The sequence below is a fragment of the Scyliorhinus canicula genome, chromosome 14 (assembly GCF_902713615.1).
Source record: "Scyliorhinus canicula chromosome 14, sScyCan1.1, whole genome shotgun sequence".
In the NCBI taxonomy this organism is placed as follows: domain Eukaryota; kingdom Metazoa; phylum Chordata; class Chondrichthyes; order Carcharhiniformes; family Scyliorhinidae; genus Scyliorhinus; species Scyliorhinus canicula.
In genome coordinates, this window is record NC_052159.1 from 89,421,160 (window position 1) to 89,448,141 (window position 26,982).

Here is a 26,982-nt window from a genome sequence, read left to right on the forward strand (position 1 = left end):
GCCCAATATCCCCCGAGCACCTGATAAGCTGTGTGATGGCCTTGAGTCTGATTGCCCCCTCGGTCTGATGGATCTGGGGCTGAAATCTCCATTCCTGAGAGTAAGTGTTGACGCTGGGGCAGGATTCGTGGACTTCCATGACAGCAAAGCTGGCGCCGCACCTGGACCGATTCAGCGACTGTAAAGGGTCCAGCACCGTGTGCAACACGTGGAACACAATCGATTCCAATGAGAAGAAGTGCCGGATTCGCCACCTTGTACCCCAGCCCGGAAGGAGGCTGCCAGCTGCCACCGTTCACCGTGCTTGGGCGCAGATGGCAGAGGCGGTGAGCTCCGTAAACAACACCGTCCAGACCGGCCTGCAGTGCAGGAGAAAAACATCATGATCTCCTCAGGGCGGCTAGGGTGAGTAGTCAGCATTGTGCCTCTGGCACCAACTCCCGGTCCACACACCCATAACCCTCCCCACCCTCCCCACACAGAGGGCATCCAAACCCCACCCTGCACCACATGTCGGCACCCATACTGGCTGTCACAGCCAGGTGCCCGGGTCACTGAGGCCACCAGCTACCCACCCCCCAGGCTGCATGCGTCGGAAGGAGAAGGTTGCCCATAACTGCCGGGAGCGGGAGAAAACTGGAGGGTGACCGCCAGATCTGTGGCCCCTCACAGTGGCAGAGCAGAGGGTCCTGGACGTGGTCGGCAGGCCTGAGGAAAGGGAAGTCGCCAGGGTGGAGATTGACATGTCCAAGGCTTGGGGCAATCTAGGCAGGCACTGACCGAGGCCCAGGACAGGGCCTTTTCACAGGCAGCCATGTACCAGAACCACCTGGGCATTGCAGCGATGCTCCTGAGCATCTCTGAATCACAGTGGGCCATGGCTGAGAACATTGGCGGCATTGCCCAGGCACTGGCCGACATGGCATACACACGGAGTGAGATGGCCTAGTCCCAGAGGGTGATGTCACATTCACTGGCTGATGCATCAGACCCAGAATTTGGTGGCACAGTTATAGCCTATGTAGCGCAGTCCCAGACAGAGATGGTCACTCCCTGTGCTCCATGGCCACGAGCATGCAAACCCTGGTCGAGACCAAAGCGGGCGTCCAGGGCTGGCAGTGCCAGGAGGCGGGGAGCCTCAGGGGTTAGCTCCATTCACATTCCCATCCCAGGGGAGGTGCTGGAATACTGCAGCGCCTAAAACATCCCCCCTCCTGTCCCTGGCATATCTGGTGGGCAGAGGGAAGAAGGGTGGCACTATACCACTGGGACACATGAGCAGCAGCTGGGCCCATTCAGGCCTGGTCGCCCGAGAAGACACCCGCCAAAATGGACACATGTCGGAGGGCGAGCATCAGAGCAGGCTGCCTCCACACCTGTTGTACCATCTGGATATTCACTTAGATGTAGCGTATGGGCCTGTAAGGCCAGAAAGATAGACACCAGGTAAGTTGGCATGGGTGTGGGGCACAATTTATCGATAAGAGCTAGGGCACGTACATGTAAATATTTGTTCACACCGTTACAACCTGGGTGGACATTGTGGGTCAGCTGGGCTCCCCCCCATAAACCCCCTGCTACCCCAGGGATCCAATGGGACCATGTGATGGAATGGCCAGCTCACATGCAGCAATCATCCAGGTGGACAGGGGAAAGTGCTAGCTCGGGCAGGAGTCATATATTGTCACCAGAGCTCATCGCAGAACGGGGTTGTCATCACCCTCCATCCCATGGACCACGTCTGGCTGTTTATGCCAAGTCAGAACCCAAACCAAGTGATGTGGCAGGTATGTATCACGGAAGGGGTTGCAGGCAGGGGGGGTGTTGCGGCAGGGTTGGGAGTGCGGCGGAGGGGGGGGCGGGGTGATGTGGTGTCCGTGCCCCTGGCCCAGTTCCCTCCCAGTCGGTGCAGCTGGAGGCAATCAGAGCGTTCAGTGGCCATTGGCCCTGGTGCACACGTCATGCGACTTCCCATACCTACCTGGGCTTCATGTCCTGCCCACCCTCACCCTCTCCAGCATCCTCCTCATCGAACGGGATTGGTGTTCATCCTCCTCCAGGACATCACCCCTCTGCTGCGCGATGTTGTGCAGGATGCACCGGGCCACCACGATGTGGCAACCCTCCCAGTGTTATACTGGAGGGTCCTTCCAGAGCGATCCAGGCACCTGAACCGGATCTTCAGGAGTCAGAATCACCGCTCAATCTTGTTTCTGGTTGCTGCATGTGTGTCATTGCAGCGGGTCTCTGCGTCAGTCTGTGGCATCAAATTAGAAATCATCAGCCATGACCGCAGTGGATGTCCCCGGTCAGCCAGGAGCCAGCCAGGGGAATGGGGGGAGGGGTCTTGATGGCTGGGAATCATCAAGTGTGCCAGGATGAAGGCGTGCAAACTGCCCAGTCATGAGGTGCAGACGTGCATGATGCGCATCTGATGGTCACATATCAGCTGCATGTTCATCGATGGAACCCTTTTCAGTTTGTGTAGAGCGGCCTGTCATCTGCAGGTGCTGAGAGGGGGACATGCATCCTGTCGATCACTCCCTGGACCTGGAGCATCCCGGCGATGGTGGTGAAACCTGCTGCCGAATCATCCTGGTGGGCTCGGTCCACATTGGTGGATATATTGTGCCGATTGGGCATATAGGCCCTCCGTGACGGCATGGATGCACCTAAAAACCGAGCTCTGTGAAATCCCAGACTGGTTCCCACTTGACAGCTGGAAGGACCCCATGGTGTAAAGGTTCAGGGTGACTGTCACCTTGCTGGCCATCGGGAGTGGGTGCCCTCTCCCATTCCCTCGCAGTTCCACGTGTGCCACAATCTGGCATTTATATTGCACTTTACCCCCGTTCAGTGTAATCTTCAACGGCATGCCCGATCCGGCAGGTCCTCGAATGATAGGTGCTGCCAGTACACACAAGCTGCATGTGATGCTGTTGAGACTCTTATTTTACCTCCTAATAAGAGTCGATAGTCTGGTTGGTTGAAGGTTAATTATTCATTTGAATACACTTGAATGAGAACTGAATCAAACCTTAGAGATAAAATGTCAAACAATACATAAGAAGGTCGAACAGGTGGCAAAATGCACTAAACATAAAATAAATCACTTTAACACAAACAAACGGATAGATGATTCAAGAATTCAGGAATTCAGGAACAAAGAGGTCCTACTTTTAAGAGAATTCTTGTCTCTGGTTCAACCCCTTAGTTACTCTCATTTGTTTCTAATTCTCAGCTGAGACCTCCTGGTTTGTTCAAATGAATGTCTGTTATTTAGAGGATGATTTGTTGCACAAACATAGGACTGGCTAAGCTTAAGGACTGGTATATGCTTAAGACTGGTACCTATCAAAACTAGCTCGGCGTCTGTGTGTGCAGTCTTAGGAAAATTACTGGATATGTTTCTCATGCTTTCCTTGTTACACAGCATGGCCCGGAGACCTTGTTGTAACTGGTTAGTGGATTAGACCTAAAACAATACATTGCTAGTACAGAATTCACTGGAAACAATGGCTAATTTATTATGTGAAACAATGCCTGAAACAATGACTGAATTTCTACACACGACACTGGAATACAATGGCTAATTCATTATATGTAACAATGACTAGATTCCCACAGTCGAGACACTTTTCATAATTTTACCTCTCAGTTACATGCGTTCAACTAGCACCAACAACTATGAATAAATCAACAATCTATCAGGTGTCTCCTCCTCCTCGGCCTGTTGGGCAGCCAGTTCTCCATCCTCAGTGGCTGCCTTCTGTGCTGCTGCCATATGCTCTCTGCCACACACTCCACTGATGCAGCTTCCTCCTCGTCAAGCAGCTCCAGCTTGTGCAACAGGAGGGCATCCCCCAGGATTGCGGCGACGAGGAGCAAGACACCATTTCTGATTGAATTCCAATATCCATTGCCTGCAGGGGTGAAAGGCCAACATGTTAGAATCGTGTCCCGCTGGCGATGGCAGCCAGTTGGAGGGGGGTATGGCAGAAGATGGGTGCGGGGTCATTGGTGGTGGAGGCTGGGGGCTGGGTTGAGGGTTATTTCACGCTAAATTGCAATTCTCTGTCGACTCGACATAGTCAATGCATGCCAGAACGTATGTACAGTAAGCTCCGTTAGCATATCATTCGCTGGTCCAACCCAATATTCTCCGGGGTCTCCGGCATTCTCCGCCTCCACTGGGGTGAATTCCCAACAGCGAGGTTCACTTGTGCTTTTAAAAATCGTGAAACCAGAGTCATGGCTGATGAGGGAGAGAGAGGGCAGAAAACATACACAAAGCTCCAATGGAAATTAGGGCCAGGCATTAAAATCATTTGGGCCTCATGTTGGTCACCCCATGGAAGCTTTCCATTGCTCCTGATCCCTGCTGCTGAATTTGACGCCTGAATTCAGATCAGGACCCATATATCTCATATATGGGCAGCACGGTAGCCTTGTGGATAGCACAATTCACAGCTCCAGGGTCCCAGGTTCGATTCCAGCTTGGGTCACTTTCTGTGTGGAGTCTGCACATCCTCCCCGTGTGTGCGTGAGTTTCCTCCGGGTGCTCCGGTTTCCTCCCACAGTCCAAAGATGTACAGGTTAGGTGGATTGGCCATGATAAATTGCCCTGAGTGTCCAAAATTGCCCTTAGTGTTGGGTGGGGTTACTGGGTTATGGGGATAAGGTGGAGGTGTTGACCTTGGGTAGGGTGCTCTTTCCAAGAGCCGGTGCAGACTCGATGGGCCGAATGGCCTCCTTCTCCACTGCACATTCTATGACATATTGCAGGTACTATTGTCAGGGGCTGGTTTAGCACACTGGGCTAAATCGCTGGCTTTTAAAGCATAACAAGGCAGGCCAGCAGCACAGTTCCAAAGCTCACTGGGCTAAATCACTGAATTTTAAAGCAGACCAAGCAGGCCAGCAGCACGGTTCGATTCCCATACCAGCCTCCCCGGACAGGCGCCGGAATGTGGCTTTTCACATTTACTTCATTGAAGCCTACTTGTGACAATAAGCCGTTTCATTTCATTTTCATTTCAGATCTGTAAGTACTAGCTAAAGGACATCATGATCCATCAATCTGATTATGTTCCCCACACTAACAACTGAAGAGTTCAGTTTAGTCTACCACATTTATCAGTTGGCCTGTGCCCAAGCTGTTCAGATTGATTTCTCCATTCATTTCTGCCAGATCAATAAAGCTACTATAGCATAAGCAGTGCACAGCATCTCAAGCAACTCCTTGCTATCTGTAAATAAATGGTCTGATAAAACCGCAGTTAGAGAGGAAAAAAATAGTGTCCAAATTAGGTTCAAATGCTGATGTATTTACTGCATCCAGTAGCTATTTTTTTCTCTGTAAATTGAGGAAGGAAAGCAGGAAAACAAACACCACTTTTAGGATTGGAAATATTTCTGATTGGACTCTCCAGAACATCTGCCCTCTTGTCCCTCAGTGGCGGGTTATTTGAGACGTAATCAATTTGAAGCCAGGCGTATTTTTATTTTTTGTATCAGGATATGATGCGAACTCCATTTTTCAATTTGAAAATTTAGTGGCAATCGTAAATAAAGTTCAGATTTGTCTCAATGTTAATTATTTCATCAGCAGTGGCACTTACAGGCTAGTTGCTTGGGTTAAAACTGGAATTGGAACAAACCCTTCATGAAGAGTAAAAGTAACATGATGAAATGGTGCTGTGTACACATCATTTCCTTAAATGTGCTCACAGAACTCTCATAATAATCTTTATAATGTCACAAGTAGGCTTACAGTAACACTGTAATGAAGTTACTGCAAAGATCTCCGAGTCACCACACTCCGGCGCCTGTTCGGGTACACTGAGAGAGAATTCAGAATGTCCGATTCACCTAACAAGCACGTCTTTTGGGACTTGTGGGAAAAAACCAGAGCAACCGGAGGAAACCCACGCAGACATTGGGAGAACGTGCAGACTCCGCACAGACAGTGACCAAGCTGGGAATCGAACCCGGGTCCCTGGTGCTGTGAAAAAACAGTGCTAACCACTGTGCTGTGCAGCCCATATTGAGCTCTTAAGCCCCTTTCATCTCCAGCTATGACCTCATATCTAAATTCTCCATTCACCGAGTTCCTTGAACTTGATTGGCATTTCCAAAATCAATGCTAATCTCTCCAAAAATCCCATTCAATCAGATGCTAACTTTGTTCATAGCACCAAGACCACCTGGGTCAAGATTACCAAAGGCGTTTTTTGTGACTCTAACCATAATGCTTTATCTACCTTTTGTGATGAATGTAGGAATTTCAAATATATTGTTTTACAAGTTTTTGGTGAAGTAAAAGGTAAAGGTCTGGGTTAGAAGGTGTTTAACTTCTGAAATCATGTTATTCAAAATTCTTAGCTTGAAAGATAACAAAGCTTTTGGGAGCCAGAGGTGCAATTAACCATTGTAAAAGGTTTGGGCTAATGCAATTTTGTTTAAATTAAGGGAGTTCCCTGGGGAGTTAATTAGTTTTCAGGATCAGCTTCATGAGATGATGTAAGTGTTGGGTGGAAGTAAGCATCAGGTTTTTTGAGAAAGCATTTTCAGTTCACTTCTGTTCTGGATGAAGCTGGAACCACAAGTAAGGTTTTGCAATTTTGTTAAAAGTCTTTAAAGCAATGTAGACTTGCCTGAGGACAAGGTGGAGTTGAAACAAACCTGTTGAAACAGCTTTTGAAGCAGTATCAAGAGATTGCTTTCTCAAAGAATAACTCTTTAAAGCAAGTATTCCTCTGTGCCATTGGTATTCAAAAAGGGCAATAGAGAAAAATATTAATAGCAAGACAAACAATGTGAAAAAGACAAACTTAAAGACTCTGTTCCTTAATGCAGGGAGCATTTGCAATAAAGTGAATGAACTAATCACGCAGATAGATATAAATAGGTATGATATAATTGGGATTACGGAGACATCGCTGCAGAGTGATCAGGGATGGGAATTGAATCTCCCAGGGTTTTCAGTATTTTGGAAGGAAGGCATAAAAGAAAAGGTGGTAGCGTGGCACTACTGCTTGAAGAGGAAATTAACACAGTAATGAGAAAAGATATTCGCTCTTTCAATGTGGAATCTGTATGGGTAGAGTTGAGAAATACCAAGGGGCAAAAAACATTAGTGGGTGTAATATATAGACCCCAAACAGTGGTGAGGTTGGGAATGGCATTAAACATGAAATTAGAGATGCATGTTATAAGGGAATATCGGTGATCATGGGTGATTTTAATCTTCACACAGATTGGGCAAATCAAATTAGCCACAATGCCGTAGAAGAGGAATTCCTGGAGTGTATACGGGATGGTTTTCTTGACCATTATGTGGAGGAACCAACTCAAGAGCAGGCCATCTTAGACTGGGTACTGTTTAATGAGAAGGTAATCATTGCCAATCTGGCTGTACGAGACCCCATGGGGATGAGCAACCATAACATGATAGAATTTCTGAGGATTCAGGGTAAACCATTTCGGAAGATATGAGGAGACATTTTTTCACACAATTGGTGGCGAGCCTGTGGAATTCATTACCACAGGAAGTAATTGATGCTAAAACTTTGAATACATTCAAGAGGCAGCTCGATATAGCACTTGGGGAGAATGGGATCAAAGGTTATGGGGAGAAAGCTGGATTAGACTATTGAGTTGGATAATCAGCTATGATCGTGATGAATGGCGGAGCAGGCTCGAAGGGCCAAATAGCCTCCTCCTGCTCCTATCTTCTATGTATCTTTGTATGTATTTAAGGTGGATTGAGAGCTGAGATGGTTTATTTTCTTGTTTAAGTGGGAATAAAGATAGCAATTAAGGGTATTGTATTCACTCTATTGAGTAGTACTGTTTAAGGGGTAATTGTAAGCTATTTTCTGGTACGATGTTAAAGATTTTAACACTCTGTTAGCATTTCTGTTTTAATGTACCATATCCCTATTTCTTTGTGCAATCACTTCTGGAGCAAATTATCCTTTCCTCACAGTCTCACAAAATTAAAATAAAGTATTGGATTTCTGTCCAGTATCCCAGGCACTGTTGGGGTCAATCTGTGATTGTTATACTTTTCCCTCTCAAATTAATTGCGATGCTTGATATGGTCAATCACTCCATTCTCCATAATTTGACGATCGGCCTTTGGGATACTGTTTTCACAGAAATTCCTCTCTTTCTAATAACCAGCGTATCTCTAGCACTGACTTTTCTTTTCAGCCCTGCTAAGTCTCCTCCACACTACCCCAAAGTTGCATCATTTCCTTGTTTAAGTGGTCCCACCCGGACATCCTCCTCCTGACCTGCTTCTAACTATTCCTACCAGGATATTTGCTGTTGTGTTATTACACACTCATCTGTCTTGCACCATCCTCACACGTCCATTGAGGCTTATTCACAACTGCTCTGTGATGCCCATTACCCAACTAAGCCTAGGTTGACCCTCTTTCTCCTAACCATCACTTTACCCTCTCAGAAGAGATACCTGTGTGTTTCAGCTCCAATCAAAAGGCTCAAATGCTGATGTTTCAATTTTTGTATGTCATTTTTTGCAAGAGCTCCTTTTATTCTTGCCATTTTAAGCAGCTCCTCATTTGTGCAATGGTTTGTATATGGGATCCGATGTAGAAGTCTTACTGACTACATTTCAAACACTTCTATTTTCTTCCACATATCTTTACTTGCTGTCTAGGTTTCTCAGATGTACCCGAAATTGGATAGAATGTAAAATAGTAATTTGGTAGTGCAGAACTTGAGTGTTGCTGATTATAAGGAGACATGTTAGTGCTTTTTATCTTGCATTCATCCGGATACTTTGCAAGAATACCAATACAAGGGGACACCACCAATTTACACTGGATGAGAAGAGAGTGCTGATTGGTTGGCAAGTGGACTCTGATTGGTAGAGGTGTTACTATAGAGCATGCATAAATGATGGTGACTGATCATTAACTGCCAAGAATTGTTTGAAAACCCTGATTGGTTAAGGTATTGCCCTTGGGAATGAACCAGCAAATGGCTGTCACTTATTTTGTTTAGTTGAAACAGACACAATGTGTGTACATGTTCTTTTTGTTTATAAAGAACAGGGCCCTGTGCATTAATATCCGTAACTTCCAGTACATGGAAATGCGGCACATTGCGATCCTGACCGACAAACTTAAAGTAGTTGTTAGTGAAATTCTTAGTGCACCGAGGGCTATTTAGCAAATGTTGTCCAATCATGGAATCACATCAAATGTTCGACACTGTGTTTTGCAAGCCAGGCTGGTTGGATACGTTCTGGGCTTTGCAAACAGCAGAAACTGCATGCTATTTGATATGATCAGCCAGTCTTTGGGAAGTACAGTCTGCATACCTAGCATCACACTGGCACTGATAGTGTGCATGAAATGTCACATTAAAATCTTCAGGGCAAGAACGTGATAATAAATTATCTTTATGTTTAAATTCACTAAAGCTAGCTGCTAGAATTTATTTAAATTGGAACAAACCACTTTGGGGGTAGGAACACAGGCTACCCTCAAATGATAAAAAAAACTTTGATCACAAATAATAATAAACACATTAAACTAATTTTAATGAATAGTGTCCATTTTTTCATAAATCTGTGGGTCAGTATTGTGTGAGTAACATTATTCATACCCTCTCTTTTTCTCATTATACCCCTTTTATTTTCACACTGTTACCACTTCCATCATGTGGTTTTCTCCTGCTTTCCACCCAGCATTTTACAGCTAATTATTTTTCCTTTTTTGTATATATTATCCCCCAAGCCCTTTCCTTCTGAAAACTGCTCATTTGTGATGCCTTCCAGGTCTAATGAATGAGTCGGAAGGTTGGGCAAGACAGCATTGAAACAAACTTGCAGAAGTAATTGAGCACCAAGAGGAAGTTGCAGCCCCCCAGGATCTCCAGGAATGCAACACTGAAGTGCTCAAATCTCTTAAGTGGTGTTTAAACATACAGCCTTCTGAATATGACCCACTGAGCCAAGGCTGACACAGCGTGTGAATTTGTTAAGGTTTCGGCAAAGTCAAAGCTTCAGAATTCAGTGAATTGCGTACCATTGTTCAGAGTCCACATCTATATGCACAAATTTTGTTCAGCTTAGTTTTAATTCTTCAAGTTCATTTTGTTTCTCATTTGTCCTGGCAATATGCAATTCAAAATGGGATAGTTTTGACTAATTGTTAATAATTTCAGGGAATCAGAATAAACTGCAACCATTACAGATAGGGAATAATACTTTGGACATCCTTAAATGAATAGTATGAAGCAAAATTTCATCTGTCTTTTATTGTATTGAGATAAGGATGTATGGCACTATTTTAAAAAGAGAAGAACGGTATCCTGGTGGCCTGGCTAACATTATTTCCTTAATCATTCCTCTTTGTGGCACACTCCTAATCTACATTGGACGCAGTATTAATCTGCACAACAAGACTTACTTCACTGGAAAATAATAATCGATTGGAGTATTTTGATGTTTTGATTTTCTAAAGCTCTCCAAAACTACAAAGCACGCATTTGTTTATAATGTTGTTCTTCTCATGAGATATTTAAACAACGTAAAGTTGTTCTCACAGTAGTCTCAAATACCCAATGCTAATAGTTATGCGCCCTCCGTATCTCATCAAGAAATGGCATTTATTGAGTAGTACTTTCAGCTTGAAGCCTATTGATTTTGTAGTCAAACCATTTACTGCAATAGGAACAATCATTACTTTTAACTAAACGTATATGTGTAACCAATCAATAAGTGTTCCTTGGAGATTTGGGTTAAGCTCCATTTCATAACAATACGGGTTAGCTGTATTGGAAAACATTTATTTCTACCAGGTCTGTCTTTCCAGGGCATATCTTAATTATTCATAAAGCAATCTCTTTAAATAGTATTTTCAAAACGTCTTTCTGATCCCAGAAAAGGCCCACAGATATTTCCAAAAGTCATATTATTTCTGACACGTTATGTAAGAGCAAGAGAGATCTGGGGCTGGATTGTCCGCCAGCGGGATGTTCCATTTTGCTGGCAACCCGGGGGTTTCCCGACAGCGTGGGGCTGCCCCACTATGGGAAACCCTATTGACCATCCGGCATAACGGAGCATCCAGCCGGCGGGGTGAAACAGAAATGTGGCACAGCGGGGTGCAGAATCCAGTCCCTGGTGTCCTGACCAATACAATGTACCCCCCTGCCCCCCACCCACTGGCAGATACCGCATACCCTTCCCACATCCGATCTTCAAGCTGGCTCCTCACAACTCCCTGAAACTCACTAGCACAACCTCCTCATGTCCATGTGCAGTGCCCATACATGCTACCTGCTAAAAACCCTCCTGACCCATCAAGCATGCAGCTCACCATGTCCTCTCTTAGTCCCTGCAGGAGAAGATAGCCCATAATAAATGGGAAAGGGCCAAGGCAGTAGGATAAATCCCAGAGGTTCGGGTCCTCATCACCTATGAGGGACTGCCCTGGAAAACGCAGAGGTTGCCCAAAGAGTGAGCAACCACCGACAGCATGATTGGCCTGTGCCAGAGAGATAAGGATCCACTGCCCCTTCATCCAGGTTACAAGTCTCAAGCGAGTTGTTCATGGCAGACAAAATGATCCTTTCCTCTCACTGGCCACATTGTAAGCATCCTTCCTGTTTATTCCCTTATTTCCCCTTTATTTTCTTTTGCTGTTATAGATTTGATCCAAGGATCAAGGGTTGCACTGTTGCTTCACAGCTCCAGGATTCCAGGGTCCCAGGTTCGATTCCCGGCTTGGGTAACTGTCTGTGCTGAGTCTGCACATTCTCCCCGTGTTGACGTGGGTTTCCTCCAGGTTATCAGTTTTCCTCCCATTGGTCCCTAAAGACGTGCTGTTAGGTAATTTGGACATTCTGAATTCTCCCTCTGTGTACCCAAACAGGCGCCGGAATGTAGCGATTAGGAGCTTTTCACAGTAATTCATTGCAGTGTTAATGGAAGCCTACTTATGACAATAAAGATTATTATTCTTATTATCCCAGTGAAATAACTTTCAGAGTCCCAGGATTTCAATTTGATTCCTGGAAGCACAGGGATAAGGGCCTACTCTCTCGCCTCCATGTTTTCTCTAAAAAGGCTATGGGCGCTGTATTTCTGAAGCTACAGAGACCTGAATGATTCAATTGTAAAAATCCTCAAACTGAAAGCAAAATTTGAAGGGGAGTAGGGTGATGGACACAATCATCTGAAAAAAGGGGCGCAATCTATTGGCCTCATCTATGCAGCCTGAGTGGAATGTTCCTCGCTGTGGCCAAGAAATGAAGCAGAATCCCGTTTAATAGCGTGGTCGTTTTCGGTGCTGCCAACATTGGAAATACCCAGCAAACCATGCCCAATATGCAACTCTATTTCGGTTTGGTTAAATTGTGCCCAGAGACATTTTTCCTTCTTACTTATTTTTACCCTTTCTTCCCCTCTATGTTTGTCTGTCTTGTGTGTGTGTGTGTAGAGGGTGGGGGAAAGTTAAAGTGGGGAATTAGGAATTTGACGATAGTTAACCATATATGTTTGCTGCATATTTCATTATAGTTCTTGTTATTAGGAGTTGGTGTGAGCAATGCATAGCACTGAGGCTAATACTGCTAGCGAGGCGACCTGAGTGGAAATCGTGGAGCACGACATCCCGTACCTTGAGTGGTGCTGTCCAAGGCAAGGTTCAGTCTGTGATTGCCTCAACATTATATCCCAGTCGCTGAGGGATGTGTCCCAGATGCAGGTGGACATTGCTGAAGAGCTGTAGAACATGGCCCAGTCACTGAGGGAATTGACACCATGATGCAGACAATAGTGACCTTCCAGGACTGGCAGCACCAGGTGACTCAGGGGCCTCTGGAGTTGGCTCCAGCTACCCTCCATCCCTTGGGATCTCCCAGAACCCTACGGGCACTGTCAAGGAGGAGGAAATGGTGGAGGCCAACGTGGGTCCAGCCACAAAGGAGATTACGATGGACTCTAATTCTTCCGAATCCCCCCTCCTGACACCAGTGCATCTCAAAGGCAGCAGGTAGAATGGGTGGCATGGCGACACTAGTGACACCGGTAAGTCGTTGGGGCCTTCCGGCTCCAGTCCCTCCAGGGGATGTCCACCATGGGCATCAAAGGCCACATTGACTGGAAAGCAGCAGGCTGCCTCCACTTCTGATATGCATCTTGGGGTCATACCTAGACATAGAATTAATAATAATAATAATTGATTATTGTCACAAGTAGGGTTCAATGAAATTATTGTGAAAAGCCCCTAGTTGCCACATCCGGCACCTGTTTGAGGAGACCGGTACGGGAATTGACCCTGTGCTGCTGGTCTTGTTCTGCATTACAAGCCAGCTGTTTAGCCCACTGTGCTAACTAGACTAAGAAAGAGCAAGAAGAGTGAGGAGCACTAAGTGGGCACTGGCATGGTCACTGTCTGCAGTTAGAGGGAATGGTAATCTGTCACATTAAAATGTTGACACTTAAAATACATCACACATCATACATGTGAAGCCCGTGTCCCACTTCCCTCTGCTCCATCCACCTCCAGGCCCCTGTGCACAATGGTCCAAGATCAGAAGCCCCCAGTGCAGACCCCCGTCAGAGGATGGGTGTGAGCACGCTGTCAGCAGATAGACTGGAGTCAGACTTTAGCAGAAAGTGAGGAACACGAGCTTTCCTCACAGCGAGTGAGCATCACTAGCCTTCCGCTTATGATGACCCGCTGACAACACAGGCCCATCAGCCTGGAGTGATGTAAGACAGTCCCTTGGAGAAGGGAACAGGATGGTCAGGGAGGGGGCAGCTTAATAAGAGGGGAATGGGAGGGGTGGCGGGAGGGAAATGGTGAAGGAAGAAAGTGGGGAGGGAGATTGGGAGGGATGGAGGGGTCAGGCAGATTGGGAGGGGGGAGATTGGAAGAAGGGAGATTGAGGGGGGAAGGAAAGGAGGTATGGGGTGGGAGGTAATGTTGATCGACGGACACAGCCTCATCTAAAGAGGATCTAGAGACGATGAGGGCCTCCCTCATGGAAATGGGCACCCACCTCCTCAGTTCCCCTTAGTAGACATTGCGGCAGCTTCACGTTTTGGAAAGGAGTACTAAACGCGCCGCACTGATATGACTTCCTGCTGGAGAGTCTGGTAATTCCCGGGAGGCCGCTGCATTTGACTTCAATCTCGTTAATGAGATTGAAATGCATTCAAATCAGGGCTAATGATATTCTCGCCATTTTTGGTAAGATCCTGAACTTGGCAGCGGAAGCGGATGGGTGAAATGCAAAATGGTTTGCGCATGACGCAAATCTCAATCTTGCCCTCTCCTTCTATTCAGCTGGTGCCCCCGATCCAGGCCAGGCATAACACAGTCACTGAATCGCACCCTATGAATAGCAGATTTCTCATGGGCAAAGCTGCCTTTTGGAAGTGTGCAATCAGATAATTACCTTTTAATCTCCATATCCTTGCTTTACTTCTATTTTCCTTCTTTTCAACCCTCACTTTCACTACGTTTCTTTCACTTACTTCAACCTTGCATTTATTTTCTTTCTATCTGATTGTTTTTCATTTTTAAGACTTGATTCTAAGTTTAAATGCTTCGGGGCAATTTTTCCAGACAAGGGAAGATGGGTTTGGATGTGTGTGGGGAGTAAAATCACCAAATTTGAAGTTGGGTTGGAAACCCAACATAATTCTGCTCTCTTCTTGCATTCAACAGATTGGGAATTAAGGTGGGTGTCGCAGTTGGTAAGGAATTAAAATATTCAAGTAGCCCACTAATACTGTCTTAATGCTTAATTTTGTTTTTAACAACCAAGAACATGTCTCCCAAACTGTCAGCAACACACCAGGGTAATCAAAGTGAGTGCATAAAGGGAGGAACTTCTTCAGTGAAACGGACAGGCTGGAAAGGCTTTTATTAATAAAAATGAAGAACTACTGTCATGGCTAAGTTACTGAAGACAGCACTCTTTCTTAGGCAGTGCTTTGACTACTTTTTTTTCTTTCATGTGATGTCAGCATTGTTGTCAAAGACAGCATTTGTTGTCCATCCCTAATTGCTTTTGAGAAAGTGGGAGTGACTGTCTTCTTGCACCGTCTGGAAATGTAAAGGAGTTCTAGGTTTTTAATTCAGCAACAGTGAAGGAGCGCTTATATATTTCCAAGGAAGAACAGCACATGACTTGGAGGAGAAATTACAGAGGGTGGTGTAACCGCGCATCTGCTGTTCTTGGCCTTCTAGATTGTAGATATTGCAGGTTTGGAAGGTGCTGTTTTAGGAGCCTTGATGTGCTCCCATAGTGCATTTTGCACATCAGTGGTGGAGGGTGTAAATGTTTAAGGTGGATGGGATGCTGATCAAGCTTTGTCATGGATGGTGTTCAGTTTCTAGAATGTTGTTTGAGATACACTCATCCAGGCAAGTAGTGAGTATTCCATCACACACCTGACTTGTGCCTTGGAGATGCGGACAGGCTTTTAGGAGTTACAGGTGGAGTTACTTTCTGTGGAAATTTCTAGCGTTTGATGCTCTCTTGTAGTCACAGTATTTATATGGCTAATCCAGTTCAGTTTTCTGGTCAAGAGATTCTCTATCATTGATAATGGGGATATTTGTGGAGCTTCCTCCCTCTGTTAGTTGTTTAATTATCCACCACCATTCAAGACTGGCAGGGCTGCAGTGTTTTGATATGTTCTGTTGGCTGAGGGATTGCTCAACTCTGTCTATCACACACTGCTTCCTCTGTTTGGTATGTGAGTAGTACTTTGTTATAGCTTTACCAGGATGGCACCTCATTTTTAGGTATATCTGGTACTGCTCATGGCCTGCACTCCTGCACTCCTCATTGAACCAGGGTTGATCCATTGGCTTGATTCCAATTTTTGGAAAGGTCATTCACGGCCTAGCACTTCACTTACCTTCAACTGCATGTCCTTGCTGTCAACCTTCTCTACTGCATGGGAGCAGCTTATGCAGATCCACCACTACAAGCTCTCACAGCAGCAGCAGGACGAACACCAACAGCAGCGCCAGCTGCCTTTTTCAGCCACATACACCTCCACAGGCAGATGCGAAGGACATTAAGATCCAGTTAGAGGTAGGAAACACCACCAACAGAGGATATACAGGCAAAGGTTCAGCTCATCTTATCTAATTAGAATCAAGGTTGACAGCAAGGACATGCAGTTGAAGGTAAGTGAAGTGCTAGGCCGTGAATGACCTTTCCAAAAATCCCTCAGCCAACTAACAGGGGGAGGAAGCTCCACAAATATCCCCAATATCAATGATAGAGAATCTCTTGACCAGAAAACTGAACTGGATTAGCCATATAAATACTGAGGATCTTCAAGCTTTCATTGCAAGTCATTGTTGAAATCAGAAAGCTCCTGGAACAAGTGGAGCGTGGTCATTGCCAGAGGCCAATAAGTTGCCCATCACTGGAGGAGCACCAATGTCCTCCCCACCATCCACCTCCCCATCCCTCCCCACACATGTCTCATGCCAATTAGCATGCCCTCTGGTCCAAGAAGAGAAAGCAGAGAGATCTAATTATTCATAATGACTTGTGTGGTGAGGAGGGAAGGACAACATTTGTGAAAGGTGACTGTGGGTGATGAATATGAGATTGCAATAGGATGAGAGCGAGCGTGCGTGCAAGTGCTGGCCACTCAGTAATTGCAGAGAGAAGATTGGGTGCAGCTACAAGGTGTGTTAACCTGAGACATGTTGTGCGTGAAAATGCTGGGAAGGTCAGAGTGTGGGACTTGTCACTCACATTTCCTACCCGAAGACCCGAAGAGCAACCTTCCCACCCCGCGGTTGTTGCAGCCTCAAAAACCCTAGTGACGATGAGCCATTCTGACATGCATGGCCTCTTAGAAATCCTTCCTTTGATGGAATCACTGCATTGTCTCGTCTGCTATCCAATGGGTGGCACAGTGGTTAGCACTTCTGCCTCACAGCATCAGGGACCCCGTTCAATTCTGGCCTTGGGTGACTGTGGAGTTTGCACATTCTCCCTGTGTCTGCGAGGGTGTCCTCCAGGTGCTACAGTTTCCTCCCGAAGATGTGCTGGTCAGATGGATTGGTCATGCTAATTTTCCCCAAAAGATTAGGTGGGGTTATGAGGGCGTGGATCTAGGTAGGGTGCTCTTTCAGAGGGTTGGTGCAGGCTCGATGGGCCGAATGGCTTCCTTCTGCACTGTAGGGATTCTATGGTGCCCGATTGGTTGGGGAACCCCAGGGTGGGATTCTAAAGTTGTCGCTTTTGTTTTATTCATTCATGGGATGTGGGCATCTCTGGCTATGCCAGCATTAATTCCCATCCCTCATTACCCTTGTGAAGCTGAGTTTTGTGTGTTCTGGACATTCTTGTCAGAAACATTGTGCGACAGATTGGTTTGCAGGACCCGTGACGCGGCAACCCAAAATAAACTACTGGCCAAACCGTGCATGGACCTGCAGAGGGCTGGCGAAATCGCCATATCCTGTGAGAGTGCAGAACAAGGAGTGCAGATTCAACATTGGACATTGATGTTGGCGGCCTATGAATATGTGATGGAACGCTGCCCCGCAACGAGGATCCCTCATGCAGACGCGTTAAGTCACCTTCCTGACCAGACCGCCGGCGCCCGCTTCCACCGCGAAGTCATAGCCGCTTTACATTTTATGGACACTTTGCCTGTCACAGCGTCCCGAGTCCGAGCCTGAGAGATCCATAATTAGCCCGCGGTGGGGCACCGCTGACGGAAACGTCCGGCACATCATCTCATTCAGAGCCCAACGCCACGTGTTCAAGGATGACTTGAAGGCTTACACAGTAGACAACAGAGTTCAGCATTGAGGATGGTGACCTCCTCTGGGCAACATGTGTTGTGATCCTGATGACGGGTCACGGCCCTATTCTACAGAACCTCCACAATCGCCATCCCGGGGTCGCAAAGATGAAGATGCTGGCCCGCAGGTATGTGTGGTGGCTGGGGATTGACGTTGACATAGAGAGGTTAGCCCAACAATGCTGCCAGTCCCAGGCGTACCAGACGTTTCCGCCAGTGGTGCCCCTCTACTCATGGGAATGGCTGGGATGACCTTGGTTCCTTTGATTTCGCTGAGCCTTTCCAAAGGTCAATGTTCTTAATCATGGTCGACACCCACTCCAAATGGATGGATGGCCACCACATGCAGCCCACCACTCAAAGATCTCGATTGAATGCCTCCGCCAGACGTTCAGCGTCCACAGCTTTCCGGGGGTACTCGTATCCAAAAATGGGACGGCGCTGAGTTTGCCAGATTTTTGAGGACAAATGGGATCTGCCACATCCACACCACTCCATACCACCCAGCCTTGAAAGGTTTGGCTGAGCGGGCAGTCCAGACGTTAAAGTAGGGAATATGGAAACAGACCACGGGCTCCATGGGATGCATTGCCCCATAGGGGCTGGTTTAGCTCACCGAGCTAAATCGCTGGCTTTTAAAGCAGACCAAGCAGGCCAGCAGCACGGTTTGATTCCCGTACCAGCCTCCCCGGACAGGCGCCGGAATGTGGCGACTAGGGGCTTTTCACAGTAACTTCATTGAAGCCTACTCGTGCCAATAAGCCATTTTCATTTCATTTCATTTTCCTTTTTGCTATAGGATTACACCGCACTCCATGATGGGTGTGACACCTTCAGAGCTACTAATGGGATGACACCTTCACATACGCTTGAGCTTGTTGCTGCTGGACATTGGCGGGAAGGTCCATAGCAGACAGGCTAAGTCCGAAGAGGATTCAGGCAGGAGGGCACCCCTGCAGTGTTTTTCACCAGGCGACGCGATTCATGTCAGGAATTACGGTGATCCACTTGGACCTTAGGGGTGGTACTAAAGCAGATGGATCCAGTCTCCTACACAATATGGGTGGAGGGCCGAGAGTCCAACAAGCACGTGGACCACCTCCAGCATCGCGCACCAGCTATCGTTGAACCACTCACGGATGCCCTTTTGCCGCCGATCCCATCTCCCCCATTGTTACCACACATACCAGCCCCAAAGATTCCGGACCCCCAGGATGCGGAAATGAAGGATGCAGCGACATTGGATTCTGACTCTGAGATGGAGACGTAGCCCACCAGGCATTCCTGATGTCCAGGATGCAAGTGTGGATGCATCTATCTCAGGGCCATCTCGACGTTCCCCTCAGACGCGACCATCCCCGGTGAACTACACGCCTCTGGACCCTGCATGGACGGCGCCAGAGTATCCACCCTGGGCAAAAAGAACGAGGGTCCCTTCACGACATCCTGCCATGGTGGATAGTGCTCAGGACTTTGAGGGGGAGGAGTGTCATAACTCACATGGAGGTCACGGGGTATAAGGTTCCCCGTGACCTCAGCAGAATATGAACTTCCACGTTAAGGTGGGAGGGGGGGGGGGGGGATCTTCCCCTTAACAAGGGATCCTGACCGATATAAAAACCCCGGCCCAGATATGGGCTGGGTGAGAGTACCCTTCAGGAGTGGCGAGTGCAGTTGTGTCATTGATTAAACCTTTTGTTTTGTCTCCAATCATTTGTTCCTTGTGGTCACTCTGCTCAGATCCAACACTATGGATGCGGCGAGTCCTGGAGAACATCTTCAATCTTCATTACTATTGCCGGAATATTCTCAGGCCTATAGCCTTTGCAGTATCTAGTTCCGTCATCCATTTCTTGATGTCATGTGCAGTGAATCAAATTGGCTGAAGACTGGCATCTGTGATACTGGGGATCCACGTAGGAGACAGAGATGGATCTTCCAGTTGGCACTTGTGGCCAAAGATTGTTGTGAATACTTCAGCCTTATCTCTTGCACAGATATACTGGGCTCCTCCATCTTTGAAAATGAGGATATTTGTGGAGCCTCCTCCTCCGGTGAGTTGTTTAATTGCCCACTACAATTCATGACTGGATGTGACAGGACTGCAGAGCTTAGATGTGATCTGTTTGTTGTGAAATCACTTAGCTCTGTCTATTGCTTGCTGTTTCTGCTGTTTGGTATGCCAACCTTTCATTGTAGCACTTTTCATTGAACTAAGGTTGATCCCCTGGCTTGGCAGTAAAGGTAGAGGGAGTGATATGCTGGGCCATGAGGCTACAGATTGTGATTAAGCACAATTCTGCTGCTGCTGATGACCCACAGCACCTCATGGTTGCCCAGTCTTGAGTTTCTAGGTTTGTTCCAAATCTAGCCCTTTTAGCACAGTGGTAATGCCACACACACAATGCATAGAGTCTCAGTCAAACTCACGCTTGCTGTCAAAGTCTTCCCAACCCACAAATGTTAATCAGCTAGGGACTAAGTTGGAAAAACTCCCCCATCTATACCTGATCCTCCGGTGTCATGTCGTTTTGACAGTTCATCATCAAAATTGGTCATTCGCTGATTGTGAACAGGTTTGCTGAGATATTTTTTAACCAGTCAAAATTCTGGACTATAAAACTTGTATTGTGATGGTTTCGTTCGTATTACTCTTCTGTCTAAGTCATGAATGCAATCGGTTTTAGACCCACCCCAGGGATTGGAGGGACTGATATATTGTCAGATCTGCTGTCTTTCAGATGAGACATCAGCTGAGATTCTGCCTGTCCTGTCAGGCGGATGTAAAAGATCCTGCAACACTACTTTGAAGAAGGGGAGGTTGTCACAGTTTCCTGGCCAACATTTTTTCTTCACCCAGCAAGTCTTATTTATATCTCTTTAAGAGTTGGGACCTTGCTTTGTGTAATTGCCTTCTGTATTTCTGACATTACAACAATGACTGAACTTCAAGATAATTACTTCAATTACTTCAATCAAGGAAGCAGCTTATGCTATGCCAAGAGCATAACAAGACATGGTACCAGTTGAGTGACTGTTTCAATCCATATAGTTACAACTCAGCAAGCAGTGACAACCAGCAACAACAGCCAGGCAAGACGATGTTCAGGATTCCGGTTCCGCAGCAGCTCAGGTACCAAGGCAATCTCAGTGAAAACTGGCATTGGTTCAGGCAGAGATTTGAGATCTACCTGGTAGCGTCCGACCTAGATAGCGTGGCGGATGCAGAGAAAATAAAGCTTCTACAGTAGTCCCCCGTTATACCGCGCTCCGCAATACCGCGGTTCGCGATATACGGCGGGGGGCTTATGGACCCCAACTGTCAGCTTCCCTCTCCAGATCAAAGTGAGCCGGCCGCTGAAATTGACACTGCCGGCTGCTCTCTCCCTCCAATCAGCCGGCCGCTGAAATTGACACTGCCGGCTGATTGGAGGGAGAGAGCAGCCGGCCGCTGAAATTGACACTGCCGGCTGATTGGAGGGAGAGAGCAGCCGGCAGTGTCAACTTCAGCGGCCGGCTGATTGTTTCAGTGAGAGAGCAGCTTCCCTCTCCGGATCAAAGTGAGCCGGCCGCTGAAATTGACACTGCCGGCTGCTCTCTCCCTCCAATCAGCCGGCAGTGTCAATTTCAGCGGCCGGCTCACTTTGATCCGGAGAGGGAAGCTGCTCTCTCACTGAAACAATCAGCCGGCCGCTGAAATTGACACTGCCGGCTGCTCTCTCCCTCCAATCCAACTTTTAAGTTGTTAAAAATGCAGCAGTGCTTGTTTTAATTAGATCCACGATGGGGGTTTTAAATTTATTTAAAAATCTATGCATGCGCTTCCCATTGTGAGTCTACGGGGGTCTGACCTCTCCCCCCGCCGCCCGTAGACTCACAATGGGAAGCGCATGCATAGATTTTAAAATAAATTTAAAACCCCCATCGTGGATATCCGCGGCTCGGATGCAACGCGGGTGGCTGTCTTGGACCCCAACACCCACGTTATAAAGGGGGACTACTGTACTCACCACCGCGGGTCCAGAAGCAGCTGAAATCTTCCAGACCTTCAAATACTCAAAGGGGCAAAACAAGAGCGATTTCCAGGCAGTTCTGGACAAATTCCAAGAATTCTGCTAGGAGAATACAAGAAAAAACGGTAAAAGAAGCACCAAAACTCGTCACATGGTAGACATCTTGGTAAAGGTGCTGCACATGTGCTGTTAAGAAAAAGGCCCCAAGTAAAGGAACAGCGATCTGAGCATGCCCAATCACCTCCTGCGATCCACGTCACACGCATCATGATGTCAGAGGCCCCAGGCTACGCCCACTTAAAGGGGAAATGTCCCAAAACACGGAAAAAAACTTTTTAAAGCTGTAAAACCTGATTCTTTCACCTGGAATGACAGCACAATGCCTAAAATCCAACCAGTAGCTGAAAGTAACCTCTGCAGAACCCTGCAATAAGCAGTTAGCACCGCCCAAAGAGATGATACAGTCCTTGAATACTACAACTCCGACCTTTATTGCTTCTTTGGACATCATGAGCCCAATGCCAGCTCCGACACAAAAAGTGATGATATGGTCCTAGAAGACTATGACTCAGACGAAGGTTCAGATGGCGACCCCAGTACCAAATCCGAACCACAATGAGATGTGTTCTACAGTGAAGAATCCGACACAGAAGCGGATGTGTTCTTCAGATTTGAGGATCTTCAGCCCAGCACATATGACATCCCGACTCGTGAGTGCAGGATTATGCTGCGGCCTGACACCAAGAGGCAGAGAGCGGTACAAGCCCTCAGAGAGCGGCCTGCTGACACACAGAGAGTGATCCATGCACCGCGATGGGTCCCCGACTCCACACAGAGAGTGGTCCACACACCACAAAGGGTCCCAGCCTCTACACAGGAAGCGATGAAAGACTCAACAGCGAGACAACTGCACGTCTTCACACAAGAAGTGACTCCAGTGAAAGAAGCCTCCACAGCGAGCTTGTCGACAGACTCCATGATAGAAGAAACGCAAGACTCCACACCGCAGTCCTTGCATGAACAAGAAGTGACTCGAGTGACACAAGCCTCCACAGCGAGCTCGTGGACAGCCTCCATGATAGAAGCAACGCGAGACTCCAAAGCGCAGTCCTTGCATGAACAAGACCATGAGGGTCTAGCAACCTCCTCAGAGAAACCAGCAGCAGACGATGTAAGTCTTCCATGCTCAAGTGAACAACAGAAAGACTATGACAGTCTGCCTGCTCCAGTGAACAACAAAGCGACTATGACAGTCTACCACTCTCCAGTGAACATCAAGACGACTATGACAGTCTACCATGCTCCAGTGAACAACAAAGCGACTATGACAGTCCACCCACATTGTTTGAGCCACCAGACGAAGACTCTGACAGTCTACCCAGCTCAATTGAACAACAAGAAGCTACTGAGGCTCTACCCACTGTATGTGAGACAAGTGACAACGGCATCCCACTTCCCATACAAGATGTGCAATGCGACAGACCTCAGCTAGTGTGTACAGAGGCACTCGACGATCACAGTGAGACCACTGGTGACTCTGGTGACACCACGTTACTTCAAACCTCATTCGCTCGAGCCTCTCCACCAGCAAATGCATTCCTGAATGTTTTGACTCCTGACGTGGAGCATCAAGAAACCTCAGCTGACTCAAGGGAACCTGAACTGACTCCGGACAGGGAGCATCAAGAAATCTCAGCTGACTCCAGTGAACCTGCAATGACTCCAGACGGGGAGAATCAACAAGCCAAAGCTGATTCAAGTAAGCCGGACATGACTCCAGACGGGGAGCGCCGCGGTCTCAGTGACGGCACGCTCAAGGAAACAGCAGATGCCACAAAGCACACTGACACGAGTAACTGTGTGAAGGACTTGTATTATCCACAGAGTGTGGTCCTTGAGCACAGAAAACACAGCAACAGAACCATCCAACCATCCAACACAACATCACAACCTATGAAAACCATATTAAAGACAACAACATGACGCGTACCAAAGACATCGTCGACAGCAAGCATGACAAAGACTACACCAATGGAACTACGACTGGTACGACATGGTACAACTCTGCCAATGAGGGACACTGTTACCGCTCAGCTCAGTACAATGACATACCATGGCAGGACGATGCATCTTCCCAATTCACGTGTGCTGCACCACCAACAGGCAACCTGGCTTTCAGGACAGATGCCATCCAACATCGTTCCCAATCGCTATCACAACCATCGGAAGAAAAAAAAGACTCCAAATCAGACAACGAACTGATTTGACCACTTCTTGGTTCCTTACGCACAGGGACACTGGTGGCGTTCACAAGGACATGCCACCATCAAAATCACCAACTCACCAACCCAACAAGAAAGACATTCGACCATGATAATTGATGGGTTTTTGACTCATACATATGAGTTGGACTTATTGTTTAATGATCACTGTTATCATAACTTGTACAGAGCTTCGCTTACCTACCTGTTTTTTGTTCAATTTTCTTTAACAGTGTACAGAAAATATGTAACATGAAAAAAGGGGGGATGTGGTGATATGCATCACTGTCAATACACAAGGGGTTAATGTAAGTACACGTAGACTAGCTACACACTAGAGGGAGCACCAGAGACATGACACACAGACACTCAACCAATAGGTCAGTAAGATAGAACATGACCAATGGGCATTCACGATACACACAGAGGTGACACTACCACAAGGGGCATTACACCAATCCATATATAAAGGACACAGCACACATGATCTTCCTCTTTCCAGTGGAGACACTCAGTGAGTACAGACACAGTGTTGATTCAACATCACACCCACCATGTGGATTGTAGCAGACTGGTTCGTCAGTCTGAGTAGCTATAGAAGGATTAGCAGTAGAGACTAACCTAATGGGGAGAATTGAAAATAGTTTAATAAACATGTTGAAGTTATCTCCACGTCTGAACCTTCCTTTGTCAGAGTGTACATCAAGGAAGCAGCTTATGCTATGCCAAGAGCACAACAAGACAATGCCCACCTGCAGAAACCTCTTAAAGGGCACATACATTCTGGCTACAGCAGTCTGGTGCTGGAACTTGCTCCAGAAAAGTCTCTGAGCAGAAAGAGGAGTGGAAGCAGTGCAACAGAGAATGAACAATCCAACACTTGGTTAATTCTGCTTCACAGTGTTACGTAGAGCTATAGAAGGAGGTTCTCCAGATCTGCAGACTTGATACTGGAGATAATTCTCTTCCTTCAGGGGACCAGGAGGCTTTCCAGGCAGACGTTACAAAGACAGTGATAGCAGATTGGACATTGCAACCAATGTTGCACTGAGGACCTGGATGCAGTTCTACAAAAAGCTCAAAGATCTCACACATGAGGTCAAAGTGAATGAATCTTCACATGCAAATTCTTTACAAATGGCAGCCTAATGCCAAAACCATGGGTATTACAGAGCTCAATTTTAGAGTCTTTAATTTTAATTTACACCCTTCATTGTTATTTTTGTAGAATTAACTGTTTTCTTTAGTCTTTTAAAATATTGGTATTTTAATGTCTTTGTTTAACTATTTTTAGTTTCCAATAATATCTGCTTCTATATGGTTTGTATTTAATTATCTTTAATTAATTAACTTTGAAAGAATCTCAACTCCATTTATCATTTTCATTTGACCGTTCTCAGTCCAAAACCAGTTTTCCTAAAATAACAAATGTTTGCTTACTTAATGACTGCTACCCATGAAAGGATATTAAACCCAATTATTGGGGCCCATGTATGCCTTTCTGTAAATGTTCTACCTTATCAGATTCGCTGCTAAATAATTGATTATGCATGTCCGCTCCCTTGTCCTGTGTAACGAAACAGCCCTGTGTTAGCTCATCATCTGGAATTTGGAATATTCTTTCCATCATTCAATTTTAATTTAAATTAATTGGAACTCTCCCATAGTCACAACCTACTTTTCCCCCTAATCAACATCTGGCATTTCCGGTAAGAAATCAATTTTATATAACCTTACTTTTCCAGAGAGTATAGGTTTTTCATTATGTTTCTTACAGCTGGGAAATGCTTAATTCAAACAGGAGTGCTCTGCGCCAGAATAGGATGAAAAATTACCCTTGATGATGTTATCATATGAGCACTTAACATATACCTATCAAATTCCTTCCCTTGCTATCTTAATGGAGGCAGTGACCTATTAAAAATAAACAGGTTAGTGCCTCCATTAAAAAAAAGGAGAGGAATTTCATAGAAGCAATTCAAGCATTTGTACTCTCGATTTATCTTGCCACGTCAACTTGAATGTCAGACAAAACACAAAACCTGACTACATCTGTCACTGTATTTGGTGTTACATAAGAAATGGGATCAGGCTCCAGGTGGGTTGGAATGAACAGCTGCAATCTAATCAACCCACCCACATATAAGATGAATTGCAATATTGCTTGGAATAAAGATTTTTTAATATGCATTCTCACAGTTAACATATTGTTCAAGATAGATGTACAAGGAACAGTCTTAAATTAGGAATCTGACTCCCAAAAATGATACCCAAAACTCTAAAATTATAGTCTAAATTGTACGAGGTGAGTTAAACATTTGGGCCGCGATTAACGGAAACATTTCTAAGTGCCATTTTGGGTGTGATTGGCAGAAGTTCCTCGACGGCTGTGATGGCGAGATGGTGCGATGCCGGCCCGTATTCAATGGCACTTAGTGCCAAAATTGAACCCCCACGCACTTCTCACCATTAGTGGCTGTCTTGCCGTCTGATTCACTGGACTAGCGCCTCAGCGTCTTGCCGCTAACTGGGGGCAGCTGCTTTTAAACTCTCCCTCACCACTCACTCTCAGTCACCACACAAGCATGTCAGCGCGCAGACCTGTTCCTCACTTTGGGAATACTGACTTGGCCACGTTCATCGACGCCGTCAATTCAGAACAGGGCACCCTATTCCCCGAGGGGGTCGGAGGGCCAGCAGCAGGGTCAGCAATGCTGCCTGGGAGCTAGTGGCAGTGGCTGTCAATGCAGGCAGCATGACCAAGAGGACCGTAGTCCAATGTCGAAAGAAGATCAACGGCCTCCACCAAGCAGCAAAGGAAAGTTACCACCTCTTTCCTGGCAATAGTTCCGCCCGAGACCACTGAAAT